General features: G+C 43.6%; 1 pseudogene across 1 annotated transcript; it reads left to right on the top strand.

Annotated features, from left to right (window-relative positions):
* Positions 1–10,786: 10,786 nt before the first annotated feature.
* On the top strand, positions 10,787–15,074 carry LOC102848142 (annotated as a pseudogene). The gene is made up of 5 exons (XR_438925.1): positions 10,787–11,001; positions 12,261–12,357; positions 13,383–13,511; positions 14,138–14,283; positions 14,436–15,074. The product of XR_438925.1 is annotated as an uncharacterized LOC102848142 (transcript).
* Positions 15,075–15,275: the final 201 nt, after the last annotated feature.

The raw sequence follows: 15,275 nt of genomic DNA, 5'->3' as shown, positions 1-15,275 counted from the left end.
AAAATAAATTTTTTTTAAAAAATTAGAAGTTATGAATCCACAACTCCCTCTCACTAAGCCACCACAATGCATCTATAATAAAAACCTCATTGCCATCAAATCAGAATCAACTCCTAGCTGACCCTCCACGGAGATTCCAGGATTTAAATTGAATGTGAGGAGATTGTCCATCTTTCTCCCAAATACCGATAATACCTCAAACACATACGTAAATCAAAAGAGACAACAATAAGACAACAACAGTAAAATATAGTTAATTAGAGAGTCTGTTGTTGTTGTTGTTATGTGCCATTGAGTCACTTGCTACTCATAGCGACCCTCTCTATACAACAGCTCTGGACCCTACTCTATTCTGAGTCAATCTTATTGTCTTTGACATATCTACCTCCATTATCTTATCCCAGCCACTGAGTCAATCCATCTCATCCAAGGTCTTCCTCTCTTCCTTCTCCACACTTCTGGGCATATCCTTCTCCAAGACAAAGCTTTGCCATTTTTGCCTCCAAGCAGCACTTGTGTTTACAGGAAAGTAAAATGATCCAAGCACTTGGAAAACTGTTTTGCAATTTCAACAAACCCACTGTCAGGTACCATCAAGTCAAATTCAACTCAAAAAGTGACGCTTTATCAGATTCTGAAGCTGTAAATCTTCATGGGAGAAGACCACCTCTATTTTAAGCAGCTAGTGGATTCAAATTAATGACATTTTGGTTAGCAGATAAAGTACTCCACCAAAGTTCCTACATTTGACCCATAACTTAAACATGCTCAAAAGTATGTGAGATGGAGCTTCAAAATCCTTGCCTTCAAGCAGCAGCTTGATTTCACCATCTCCAAGATGGACCTGTTTGTTCTCTTAGCAGTCCAAGAGTATGTTCAAGACTCTTTTCCAGCACCACAACTCAAAGGCATTGATTCTTCTTCTATCATCCTTAGTCATTGTCAGCTCTTCGATGCATATAGCAAGTAATTGTGAAGACCATTGCCTGGATCAAGCTGGGTGATAAGTATTCAGGAACTCCATATTATCCTTACAACTTTTTAGGAAGTCTGAAACTAACAAACCAATAGTTAAAAAATAGACCAACAAGCTATTTTTAGGAGGCAATTATTTCATATTGTTCTCCTTTCTCTTTGAAATTGTATTTACCTTCCATATCCCCAGCAGACTTTTGTCCCAAAGTAATAGAGTTGTAGGTTTAAAAGCCTAATGTTATGTATACTGCACTGAAACAGATGAGAAAGAGAACTGTTTAAAGTGATATATGATTAAGTGATATTGTCATGACATGAGTCCAGAATGAAGGCTGCATAGTGGAGTGGACTTGGGGGGAGGGCTTATATAACAGTGAAAGAGTTTTTCTTTTACTTTTCAAAGAGAAGAATGAACTGGAGGGGAGGGATGGGCAGGGAGAAAAGTGCAACAATGAATGAATGGAAATCCAAAATCTCTGTAAATTTTCATTAAAATTAAATGATAATAAAAAAAGAAAATACAACACACACAAAAAGTCTATTGTTGATTAATTAATGTTGTTTTTTGTTGTTTGATGCCGCCGAGTCGTAAACGACTCATAGCGACCCTATGAACAAACGGCCTGAGCACTGTTCATACATAGTTTCCGGAGGCAAGCCATTTCAGAAGTGGATGCCGCTCCTGCTTCCAGGCTTGTTTTAGTCGGGAAGCTCCAAGCCAACACTGTCCATCATTGGTACCCGTTACCACAATTGGCACATCACTGTCACAGTCTTCAGCATCACAGCAACCACGAATTACCTCTGTACAGCAATGCACAGACCAATGCTATACCACCTAGAAGAATGTTGGACAGGAAAACAATTTGAACCTGGCCGAGGGCCACAGAGGAAAATCACCCACCTTCGGCTTGGTAGCATAGCTTCCTTTCCACTAGGGCAACATAGCTCTCTCTTGGTCGTCGTCATTGATTAATTAATAGGCTACTCTAAAAAGAAAGATTATATAAACTGAAATAAACATTTACAAGGTATCTTCTTACCATAAACAATGATCCTGCTTTGAATTATCACGATATCCAGAACTTTGTAAACATTTATGAAAATAGTGTAGTGTGTGTGTGTGTGTGTGTGTGTGTGTGTGCGCGCGCGCGCGCGTGCTCGCGCTTGGGCGAGCTTGTGTGTAAGTATTCCAAATAATTATACAAAGAAAGTGAAATGCTATTGAAATTATATCTCTGGACAAAGAATGAATAGGACTTATTGTTAAGATGCATCCATTTTCTTGTCTTTAAGTGCCCAATAACTTAGCTCCTGTATCTACGTAGACGGGAAAGATAAGCCCTGCCCTTTTTTCCATCCTGCTGAAACTGTATGCTCAGGCTGCCAGCACTGGACCAGCCCTGCGTAAATAAATAATAGCTGATATCTCACAATTCCTTAGTACCTTTCAAGTTAGAAGCCAAGTCACACAGTGATCTATCATCAGAAATTCTTATTTATTGCACGCTCGGCTGACAACTCAGTTTTTATCTTCTGTCAATGTTACTCAAAGTAAAGAATCAGATTGGCGGGAGTTGAAAACGGGCTCAGTATTCAGTGATGAGGATTATTTCCTCTCTGAATGTCATCACCAGTAGTCAGGTAGGTCAATTTGTTTGGTGCTCCGGAGGTTGTCTACCTCAGGGCAATGCATTTGAGGACTAATAGGCACGGGACAGAGGTAGAATTCTTACCATCTGTGAGGGAGACTCCAGTTAGATTCCTGGACAGTGCACCTCATGCCCAGTCAGCGGAGGTCTGTGTATTATTATGATGTTGAACAGGTTTCAGTAAAACGTCCACATTAAGACAGACTAGGAAGAAAGGCCTGGCAAACTACTTCTAAAAGAATCAGCCATTGAAAACTCTACTGATATCAACAACAAGCACAACAGGCACAGGGGAGAGAAGACTCTTTCCAGGGGTAAGGAGTTGTGCTGCCAAACCAAAGGTAGATAGTTCGAATCTACCACACTACTCTGCAGAAGAAAGATGGGCGATCTTCTCCCATGTGATTTACAGCCTCTGAAAATCTGCTGGAGGATCAGCTATGAGTCAGTTCTTGTCCGATGGCACATAATAACAACAAACAATAAGAATAAACAAAAAAAGAAACCTACAGTTCTCAAGTTTGTATTTCTACTCATGGTGACCTTCCATCAGATTTATTTTTATTTCTTTTTTTAATTGAAATTTTAATGAAAGTTTATAGAAAACTTGAAATTGTACCTACACACCCCCAAGTTTGCTTTTCTCTTTGAAAAAAATTCTTTCATTGTTGCACAATCCCCCTGACCCCAGTCTACTTTACTTATGAAGGTTTTATTCTGGACTGTCATCATTCCATCAGATTTTTTTACATAAATGTTTATGGGAGGAAATTGCTTCACCTTTCTCCGATCAAATAGCTGATGGATTAAGAAGCTAGCATTTTAAGGGAGCTCTGGTGGCCTAGTGGCAAGAAACTGCACTGCAATCCCAGAGGTGCGCGGTTCAAATCCTCCAGATGCTCTGCTGGAGAAGGAGGGACAATCTCCTCCTGTACCGGTCAGATCTGATTTGACGGTACATGTACATGTACAAAAAAACATAAAAATAAAATAGAATGTCAGCATTTTATTAGCACCAGGTATCCTCTCTCCATACATATTCGATCTGTATGCTGAGAAAATTATTCAAGAAGCTGGACTTGATGAAGAAGAGTTTGGCGTCAGGTTTGGAGGAAGGTTTATCAGCAACCTTCGTCATGCAGATGACACAACTTTGATTGCTGAAAGTGAGGAGGGCTTGAGGCGCTTACTGCAGAGGATCAAGGACTGTAGCCTTCAGTATGGATTACTTGTCACCATTAAGAAGACAAAAATCTTCCTGACTGAGCCAATAGGCAGCATCATGATAAAGAAGGGGGTGGTGGAAATAGAAATGATCAACAATTTCATCTTACTTGGATCCATGGTCAACACCCTTGGTACTAGCAGTCTGAAGATCAGGAGACATGTAGCATTGGGAAAGTCTGCTGTTAGGAACCTCTCCGAAGTCCTGAGGAGCTGAATGATGTCAATTTGCATAATAAAGTGCACCTGATTCAAGACATGGTCTACTAAACACCTTCGATGCATCCGAGAGCTGGATAATGAAGGAGAATAATAGAAGAATTGATACCTTTGAGTTGTGATGTTGGAGAAGAGTCGTACATAGCCCATGGACTGCCGAAAAAACAAACAGATGTGTTGGAGAAAGACCAAAGAGGCTGCTTCTTGGAGGCAAGGATGGTGAAGCTTCATCTCACATACTTTTAGCCTGTTGCCAGGAGGGGTTATTCCTTCGACTGAGATGTCATGCTTGGAAATGTGGAGAGTCAGAGAAAGACAGGAGGACCCTTAGCGAGATGGGCTGACAGAGTGACTGTAGCACTGGGCTCAAGTATGTTGGAGATGACGAGGATAGGACAGGGTTCAGATCTGTTCTTCACGGGGTCACTGAGTTGTACTCGATGACACCTAACAACCACCACCACAGACACCACCAGGCTCCTTAGAATGCTAGGATGTTAGGCTCCGAGCCAGAGTAACCCTATATATCGCCAAACAAAACCCAGCCCCATCCTGATTGTCCCTCCCAATCTCTGCTGTGCTTTTAAACCCATTGTTCTAGCCACTCTGTTGACCCATCTCCTTGAGGGTCTCCCTTTCATTTGTTGACCCTTTACTTTTCCAAGCCTTTTTCTAAGAACCTGCCCGATGTATGTGAGATGCAGTTCCACCCTCCTTGCTGCTAAGGAGCGCTACACTCTAAACTAATAAGGGCTGCTGGTGGCATAGTCTGAAAATAGTTGTGCTGTTAACTCAAAGACTTCATCTCTTCTGTGGTTCAAATCCACCCGCTGATTCAGAGGGGAAAGATGAGCTATGAGTTGATTCCAACTTGACAGAAACAAGAATGGACTGATAGAAGCTTTGATGGAATATTGCCTTGTACTTTGCACTACAAACGAAAAGGTTGGCATTTCTAATCCACCAGTGGGAGAAAGATGGGCAGTTTCTTCCCAGAAGTATTTACACTGAAAACGCGATGATTTGTGTTGTTTTGTGCCTTTGCATCAAAACAGACTCATAGCTGTCTCTTTAGTGGGTTTCTGGAGGCTGTAAGGTGCACGGGAGGAGATTGCTCAGCTTTATCTCATGTAAAGTTTTACAGCCTCAGAAACCCTCGGAGTTAGAACAAACTCAATACCAGCGGGTCTCTGGTGGCATAGCCAATAGGGAGTTTCACTGCTAAACAAAAAGCAGTATCTTTTTGGTAGCCTGGATCCACGAGGGGTTCCGGGTTGAGGGAGAAAGATGTGCAATCTCTTCCGGTGCTGGAGGAACAAAGACCCGCTGAAGAGTCAGCAGTGAGTCAGCCCTGACTGGATAGCAATGAGATTGCAAAGAGGAGCCTCTAGCATTTTCTTCTTTTTCCCTTTCCCTAAATGTTTGACATCTTTTTCATTTCTTAAACAGTGATAGAAAGGAGCGTGGAGTTAACTAATGTGACCTCAATAAATGAAAACGTTGCATAATGTAATTACATGACTTTTCTCTGAGCCTCTTGTTTGATTCTACTTAATAAAAATTTATTGTGACTTTAATGAAAGCTTACAGAAAAGTTAGATTTTCATTCATTCATTGGTACACATTTTATCCCCTCTTCCTCTTTCCTTTTCCCCTCCCCTCAGTTAACTTTTCTTTTTAGTATTCATTCGCTGTTACACAATTACCTCCCCCTCCCCCCTGCCCCACTCTAGTCCTCTTTACAATGTACCTCTTATTCTATTCTGGGCTGTTGTACGTATAATGCTTAATCTTATATTCCTTTTAAACAGTTATTTCCATCATTTAAGGTCCATTAATCATTTTAAACCGGAAGTCTGAAACACAAGGCATCAGAAAAGATTCTCCCAAGAGTCTTAGTGGCCAGGAGTGATCTTCTTGACATGTAGGGGTATGTTAGGAACCCAGTAGCTCAAGACTGGTGAGAGTTAAAACAGAGATGGCTTGTTTGTCCTGTGGGAGCTGACGCCTTCTTTCCCAGCCCACAGAAAGTCTGTACTCCAAACAGCCAGAGCTGGGCCAGACCTGCTTAAATAAATAGTAGCTGATGTGCGTCTGCCAACATCCAGAAAGAAAAACCATGTCGGAACTCTCATGGCCTACTCCTGAGAACAGCAAGAACGGTGTCACTTTAAAAGATATGGATACCAAGAGATTACAAAACTTTAGTTCGTTCTTCCTGTCTTGTTCTCACCCTGTTAAAATGTAATTGAAGAACTAGCCTAATATACCTCCAAGCCAAACTCATTGTCAACCAGTGGGTTACATCTCATGCTTTTGTACTGTGCTGCCAACCTGACTACTGTTAGCACGTGCGCGCGCGCACGCGCGCACACACACACACACACACACACACACACACACACACACTGAACAATAGATGGGAGCCTTGCCCTACCCTCCACCCTTCCCTTTCTCACTATCTCCTCCAGATCAAGCCTGTTGTTGTAGTGACTGCGTCCATCCATCTGGTCGAGGGTCTTCCTCTCTTTTCCACCTTTCCCAGTAAGATGTCTTTTTCCAAGGACTGGTCCCTCCTGACAGCAAGCCCACACACAGCACGTGAGAGGAAATGTCACCATCTGTGCCTCTAAGGAGTATCCCCATTACACTTCCTCCAAGATACTGCGCCCTAACAAAACAGAGTGAGGTTGCCACATATGACGTCCAGGGCTGTAATCCTTACACAGACTGAGGCTTGACCTAAGTCAGAGCGTTTCCAATTGCTTCATATACATGTGAAAACTGGAGAGTGAATAAGGAAGAGTGAACAAGAGTAAATGCCTTTGAATTGTGTGGGGAAAGAGTATTGAATATCCCACAAAATGTCAAAGAATAAAAAAATTTGTTTTGGAAGTGCAGACAGGATGCTCTTTAGAGGCAAAAAAGCTAAGAATTTCTCTCACATGCTTTGGCCATGTTGACAGGAGGGGATAGTCCTGAAAAAGGATATCAAGCTTAGAAGGGTGAAGGGTCAATGAAGGGTGTAGATTCTCGAGATGGATTGATACAGTGACTGCAAGAGTCGGCTTACACACAACAATTTGGGAAGATGGTATCGAATTAGGCAAGGGGTCTTTCTATTGTACTTAGGCTGCTGTGAGTTTGAGTCCGCTTGATGGCATCTAACAACAGCAATCTTAAGGAAGTTGTCACCTTTTTCTCTCCCAGAGCCAGCTGGTGGGTTTCAATTGCTGGCTGATCTTTTCATTAACCATCAGAGTTTCTCCATTTAACTTAGTAAAACTCACTCAGCACCTGAGAATTATCTAGAGCCCTGCCCTCTTATTATTTTAGGATTGGAAGATAAAGCAGCCCCAGCCACGGCCTTCTGGGACAGTGGAATTCCTAGACTTCAATTTGGTTGTTTCCATGAGTATTGATTTCAGATCTAAGTGAAATGAAATCTTTGAGAACTTCAATATTTTCTCCATTTATCATTACGTGGTTTATTGATTCATTTGTGAGGATTTTGCCTTCCCCCCCCTTGACTTTCAAAAAAAAAATGAATGTAATTTTGTTTTCTTGACGTTGAGATGTAATCCATACTGGAGTCTTTGCTCTTCAGTAAGTATGTCAAATCCTTTTCATTTTCAGCAAGCAGAGTTGTGTCATCTGCATAACAGAATTTGCTGATGAGTCTTCCTTCCAGTCCTGATGCCACATTCTTCTTCATATAGTCCAAGTCTCTGAATTATTTGCTCAGTATACATGAATGCTTTGTATTTTTAGAGAACTTAACCATTCATTTTCTATTTTTAGTGATACAAGAATGAATGTAGCATACTAAATAAGAGAATCTGTATGTAAAAACCTCTTATTTATATAAGATTTCTATATTTATATAAATATATTAAGTTAAAATATATTTATATATATTTGTATAGCACTCTGGTGGCCTAGTGGCAAGAAGCTGTACTATAATCCAAAGGTACAGGGTTCGAGTTCACCATCTGTTCTTTGGGAAAGATGGGCAATCTCCTCCCAGTGGGATTAATTGCATCTGAACACACCCCCACCCCCGCCAGTGTCAATTATTGGTCAGTTCCAACTTGATGGTATACAACAATAACATGTGTAAAATATGTTCTAATGTAGTGTATGAAAGACCGCCATGCACAGGCAGCAAAGAAGCCACAGACACCCAGAGTGGAGTCATCCAGGAAACTGGCTGCCTTCTCCTCCCCTCCCCTTTCACTCGTGTGTTTTTTCAGGCTTGTGTTTGATGTGCAGTACTGCTCTTTCCCCCCAACAGTGAGGTCCTTGGGGCTTGGCTTAGGGTTTAAGGATGCTCAAAGGCAGTGGCTTAAAACCCTAACAATAATAACAACAACATAGAGAGAGCTATGTTGGCCTAGTGGACAGAAAGTTATGCTACCAAGCCCAAGATAGGTGGTTTTAATCTGCAGCCCTCAGACCTGGTTCAGATTGTTTTTTTGTCAAACATTCTTCTAAGGGTATAGCACTGGTCTGTGAATTGCTGTATAGAGGTAACTCTTGGTTGCTGTGATGCTAAACACTGTGACACTGATGTGCCAGATGTGATAATGGTTACCCATGGTAGACAGTGTTTGGTAGAGTTTCCTGATTAAAACAAGCTTGGAAGCAGGAGTGGCATCCACTTCCAAAATGGCTTGCCTTTGGAAACTCTATGAATAGTGCTCAGGTCTTTCATTCACAGGGTTGCTGGGAGTTGTCTATGACTTGATGACACCTAACAACAACAACAGTGTATAACAGATATATTTAAGAGGAGAAAAAAAATGTAAGAGACTCTATCTAAAATCTTGTATTTAAAACATACTTCTTGTAAAAAAAACCCCAACATATTTCTTGTCATCATTTTCTCAAGGAACATAGGAAACTCAAAAGTCTTTTAAAAATTATTCCACTCTGCTGCGTTTAAAATGCTTAAGACTGTGCTGCAATCCTGAAGATGTGCTGTTCGAATCCACCAGAAGCTTCACTGGAGAAGGAGGGACAATCTCCTCCTGTGCTAGTTGGATCTGATTCGACAGCACACAATAAGTTAAAAAAAAATATGCCAAAGATACTAACACAAAATGGAAATGTAAACTGTAGACTTGGAGGATTATCTATAAAGATGAAGGAGAAAGAATTAATATTATTAATGTACAAAGAAGTCTTTAAACTTATTAGAAAAGGCAAGGAAGCCCATATCAAATGGGGAAAGTTTTGTTTTGTTTTGTTTATGGGGAAAGTTTTTGAAGAGCTATTCAGAGAAAAGGAAGTTCAAAAGACAAAGAAATATGTGAAAATATACTTGAACTGAGTAACTGGGAAATTACAAAATAATATGTAATACATTCTATTATTTATGTAATAGAAAATACTATCCGTGTCCCTTAGGCTGTCCCTAACCTTGTTTATCTCTCAGGCTGTCTCTAAGGTTGTTTATCTCTCAGGCTGTCTCTAAGGTTGTCGCTAACACTGACCCTAATGCTGTCCTTACCCTGAAGGAGTCTGTCTTAGCGAGAAGCTCCCCTGCAACTTGTCCACCACGGATGACTGTAGTTGAAATACCGGTGGCACAGCTTCCAGCCGTTCAGCTACACACAAGCCACCACAGGAGGCAAACTGACAGAAAGGCCAGTGGTGAAGTTTCGCAGTTTGTTTCAAGAAAGTGAACGTACATATTTTGCATATTTCCCAAAGTTCCTCCTTTTTAGTATTTTTGTGTCTAAATTGCTGTCATTTTTCATCTTCCCAGCCTCTTTCATAAATGTGGACATTGTGCCCTAAGGGCCAGACAAAAGCTTCGAACCTCCCAGCTGGTGGGGGCGACAGGATTGAGGATGAACATGCCCACTCCTCGTTTCTATACGTGTCTTTTCCTTAACCTGTGCTTATAGTATAAAGTTGAAAATGCAAATAAAATAAAATCTCATGTATTCCTATCAGATATCGGATAACATCTGTGTTTCTTGGCCTAGTGTTGGAGTATTCACTGGGCTGCTAACAGGCTGACCATCCCCCTTGTGAACCCTTTTGTTAACATGGAGGGTCGGCATGAATTAAGATCTACTCAGGAGCAGTGGGTTTGGTTTTGAATTTGGATATAATTTTGAAATGCACGATCCCAGTTCCTAAGGATGGTCTAACATCTTTCAGGAAATTTCTTTCCAGGCTAATTTCTGACTCAATTAGAATTCTAGAATCTCTTTCCCCACTTGGGAAATCTCCCCGTGACGCACGAAATAAAATTGTCAGGCCAAAATGACAATTTGTTCGACTCCGTAGCAATTAGGCTAGAGATCTGCCGCTCTGGGATTTTGCTGTCATTCTGGGTGAAATGTGTCAGCCTGTGACAGGGAAATGCGTCCCTTTGTTAAGGAAATTCCAGCTCGTCTGGCCCGTCCCCGTGAGAGTCCTGCCTGGCCTGGGGCTCCTCCTGAGCCCTGGGACCCTGACCCCTCGCCTGGTCTCCACTGGTCACTTCTGAGGCAGAGATCTCGACTCCCCCTGCCGGGGTCAGCAGTGGCCATCTCTTTGACCCCTCCTCAGTCCGGAAGAAAGGACCAATGGGTGACAAGTTCTGCCTTACGTCACGTAGTATTGGCCAATCACAGAGAGCCACGATCGTAGAAAGGCTGGGCGCGCCGGGCGCGGCCCCACTGGGCAGCGGAGGCGCGCTCTCGTGTAGACGCCTTCTGACCATGGTGGTGGTGGCTACCGCGCCGAGTCCGGCCACCGGGGCCCCCAAGATGCTGCTTCTGTCCAGCAAGCCGGCCGCAACCGCCACCACCGCAGCTGCCCCAGCCGGCCGTGCTCTGCCGCTCATGGTTCCGGATGCGGCGGGCGGGGGACCGCCCCAGGCGCGCAAGCGACAGCGCCTCACGCACTTGAGTCCCGAAGAGAAGGCGCTGCGGAGGTGGGCGGGGGTCGGCGCGCGGCCGGAGCTGGTGCGGGGACCCGGAGGGCGCGGGGCCGGGGCACAGGGCTGGGCGCGGGGCCAGGATCTGACCACCCCGCGGCGCTGGGAGGCCGGTGACCTGGCACGTCCGGTGCCAGCGTGGCGCTGGCGGGGCGGGGCGGGGCAGGGCAGGAAGCCTGGAGTCGCCACGCCGGCTGGAGGTCGAGGCTGGCCAGGCCATTTTTCTTTACCCTTCGTGATGGCCACAACTGTGGGTGCAGACACAGAAGCCCCCTTTTACTGTGCGACCTTAGATCTGATCGATTAACCTCTCTGACCTCGGTTTACCGGCTTTCCTGGAAAAGCTCGGAGTTGAGATGTTGAAACTGGTGGTTAAAGGGCAGTCTAGAGCATCGTCCTTAAAATAGTCCTGCTTCCTAAAGTGGTTGGTGAAGAGATTCAGACAAACGTATGATATACTCACTACTTCTTGTTAGGAGAGGCGGAGTCGATTTCCAATTCATTGCGACCCCAAGTGACAGAAATTCCCCTTTGGGTTCCAGTGGCTGTGCTGTCCACGTCGCACTGGGTGGCTTGGAACTGTTCCCTTAGAAGCCGGAGACGTGGCCATTGCGCCAACTTCTCTAATCGTTAAAATTCACTCAATGGTGACCTCCCCACCCCAGTGGGTTTTGGAAGGCTGTGAATCTCCGAGGCGGAGATTTTCCATCTTTCTTCCCGTGTAATAACCAGCTGATGGATTCGAACTTTCAGCGAAGCTGCTTGTGCCTTTGCTAGGATAGCAGCTGGGTGCAATTTGAGGCTTCCTTGAGCCGATCCAGGCCCAGCAATCAGGTCTCAGTTCTAAGCAAAAAGCATCAAGCCCTTTTCTTATCCAAATGAGATTTAGGGAGGGAGGGAGTAGTAGCCAATGTTTTGGTGCAAGTACAGCCTTTTTAGATTTAATCAGGCCTGATTTGGATTCTCTTTAGGGGAATTAGAGCCGGGAAGCAGGGTGGGGGGAGTTTATGATGCAAGAAGAGAAGCTTATGTGCCCAGCCCCTGTGTCTGCATGAGACAGGGTAACGCAATAAGGGAAAGATATAGCCAGATGGACGAACAGAAAGACTGTTTTATTTTCAAGGGGAGGACCTTGAAGTGTATTTTTTACCATTAGTCTGATTTAAACCATAAAGTGCCAGCTAGCCAGATTTTCAAATAAAAATATAAATAAGGTTTGCGGTGACTCAAGTATGATGTAGTCTTTCTGTTCTCAGGAAATTGAAAAACAGAGTAGCCGCACAGACTGCCAGAGACCGGAAGAAAGCGCGGATGAGTGAGCTGGAACAACAAGTGGTGGATTTAGAAGAAGAGGTAAAAACCTTGGAGGTCAAATGATTATCTTAAAGCCCTCGGGAATCCTTCTCTGAGTAATGCTCTCAGATGGTTGTTGCCTATTCCAAATTGTTTCAGGCCCTCTAGAATGCAGCAGTTCAATTCCGTCCTGTGGCCTTTGGGTTAGGTTAGCAGGGCAGCTCCTACAGATAGGCTAGCACAGAGCTCCCTTTTTATCGAGTTATCCCTAAGACATTATCAGGGCCTGATACAAAATCATTGCTTAAACTTAAGACACTCCCTGGCTTGGTCAAAGTCCACTACACATTCCCTTTTTCTTCTGTTGTCTTGTCCATTACACCTCCTGAATATATGTGTTGGGGTTTTTTGTTATGTTGTGATCAAATATAACATTTGCCATTTTTAAATATTTCTGTGGCATTAATCACGATAATAGTGCAACCTCCTCCACTCTCCATTACCACATGGTGTTTATTCATTACCCTGAACTTAGCACCCGTAAGCAGTGAACTTCCATTCCTATTACTTTCTTTTTCATATTAAAGTTTTTGATTCAGTCACTCATTCACTACAGTAGCGTCAGAACTGACTCAGGACTGTGGATTTTCAGGATGCCATAAATCACACAGGCAATTGCGCTTCTCCCTAGGAGCTGCTGGTGGATTTGAACTGCCAGAGAAGCACTGCCTTTGGGCTAACAGAACAACTCCCTCCCTATCAGCTATGCCACCAGAACTCCAAAGTTTTGATTAGTAATTGGCTTTATTACAGGTCTTTCAGGAGCAATTTTTCCTTTGTTTAGTTTTGGGGTTTCCCCCACTTCTGAAGTTTAGTCAAAAAGACCAAAATCATGTCACCATCAGCCTCTTGAGCTTGTTAATTTGATCCCACTTCTCTGCTGGAACAGCAGACGTGGAGGGGGTGGGTCCTCCAGCTGCTGGGGCCATTCCACCAACACCCACATTGCAGATGAGGCTCCCAACATTTAAGTTTTACATGAAAAGATTAGATGCTTTAATAGTTCCTTATGAACTTTTTTCTAGAACCAGAAACTTTTGCTAGAAAATCAGCTTTTGCGAGAGAAAACCCATGGCCTTATAGTTGAAAACCAAGAATTAAGGCAGCGCTTGGGGATGGACACTCTTGTTAAGGAAGAAGAAGCGGAGACCAAGGTACTGTACCTGATCTGCTTTTATTTTGTGCCTGGCATGGGAAATGGTTATATTTATTTTCTAATTGTAATTGTTTTTACAAATCTTTTAATTGAAAAAGTACCAAAAAAATATACCCAGCAAAGTGAGCCAAACACAGTTAAGGAGAACCAGAATGAGGGAGATGATTAATTTGGACTTTAAGTACTATTAGAACTATATATAGTTGGTCTTTGGGAAATGAGTCAGGATGTGATTCATTGTGATACATTTCTGATGAATGTCATATCCACATGGGTTTCAGTTTTATAGATGGCAAATTGGGTTAAACCCATGAGTGCGAGTCTGAGGTTGACAACAGGGCAGTTCTACTGTGGCATTGTTCAAGAACTGAAAAGAATACTGTTTAAAAGCATCCAAGCTGAAATTTCCTATAGACCTTGAGTTAGCAGTTTGGCCTGAATCTTTGCACAGGATAGAAAATGGGTCAAAATGGAATCAAAGGTAAAGAACGCAAAGTTTGCCAGCTCTCTAGAAATGAAGAATCATTCCTTAGCTTTCTTGAGGTTGAGAATAATTGTTGGGCTAGCATTTCCTTGAGGACTCATGGCCGTCTGGACTCTTAACTCATTTTGGTCTCGTTCCAGGGGAATGGACTGAGGCCGGTGGCCGGGTCTGCTGAGTCCGCAGCACTCAGACTACGTGCACCTCTGCAGCAGGTGCAGGCCCAGTTGTCACTCCTCCAGAACATCTCCCCATGGATTCTGACAGTGTGGACTCTTCAGACTCTGAGGTAGGAATCATACCCACTTATTGAAGAGCTGGGTAAAACAATCTTCGACACTCCTGAACAGAAAATTGAAGGCAGACAGTTGTGATGGGGTTAATAAGTATTCTAGGTACATTCTGAGAGTTAAGACTCAATTTTCCTTTTGTTCCTTGCAGTGTGATATCCTTTTGGGCATTCTGGACAACATGGACCCAGTCATGTTCTTCAGGTATCTTGCCCCCGAGTCTGCCAGTCAGGAGGAACTGCCAGAGGTCTACCCAGAAGGACCCAGTTCCTTACCAGCCTCCCCTTCTTCATCACTGGGGACGTCATCAGCCAAGCTGGAAGCCATTAATGAACTGATTCGCTTTGACCATGTGTATACCAAGCCTCTCATCTTAGAGATGCCCTCTGAGACAGAGAGCCATGCCAGTGTGGTAGTTAAAGTGGAGGAAGCACCTCTCAGCCCCTCAGAGAAAGATCACCCTGAAGGCCCCATCTCAGTGAAGGAAGAACTTGTGGAAGATGACTTCATTCCAGAGCTGGGAATCTCAAATCTCCTTTCAACCAGCCACTGCCTGAAGCCATCTTCCTTCCTGCTGGATACTTACAGTGACTGTGGATATGAGGGTTCCCCTTCCCCCTTTAGCGACCTGTCCTCTCCCCTTGATGTGGATCATTCTTGGGAGGACACTTTTGCCAATGAACTCTTTCCCCAGCTAATTAGCGTCTAAGTAATGATCCAGTACTTACCGCCCTTTCCCTTGTGTATCAACATCACTGCCTGGAGCATGGCAGACAAGCCACTCTGTGCTCAAAAAGCCAAAGTAGAGGGGGTACAGTCCTAGAGACACTCTAAAGTATTTGTTCTAAATGCAGAGCTCACCCCAAGTATTTTTGTTGGGCACTCAAGCAGCACAAAGGACTCAGATACATTGCAGTCCTTCAGAAGCTTTGGGCTTCTACCTTAAAGGGTAGTAGTTTGCCCTAAAACACTTTAAACAGAATCATGCAGA

Source organism: Elephantulus edwardii, unplaced genomic scaffold (genome assembly GCF_000299155.1).
Source record: "Elephantulus edwardii isolate Elephantulus edwardi_28Jun2011 unplaced genomic scaffold, EleEdw1.0 scaffold00089, whole genome shotgun sequence".
Lineage (NCBI taxonomy): Eukaryota > Metazoa > Chordata > Mammalia > Macroscelidea > Macroscelididae > Elephantulus > Elephantulus edwardii.
The sequence above is the reverse complement of the archived record's forward strand: the minus strand, read 5'-3'. Positions and strand labels throughout refer to the sequence as shown.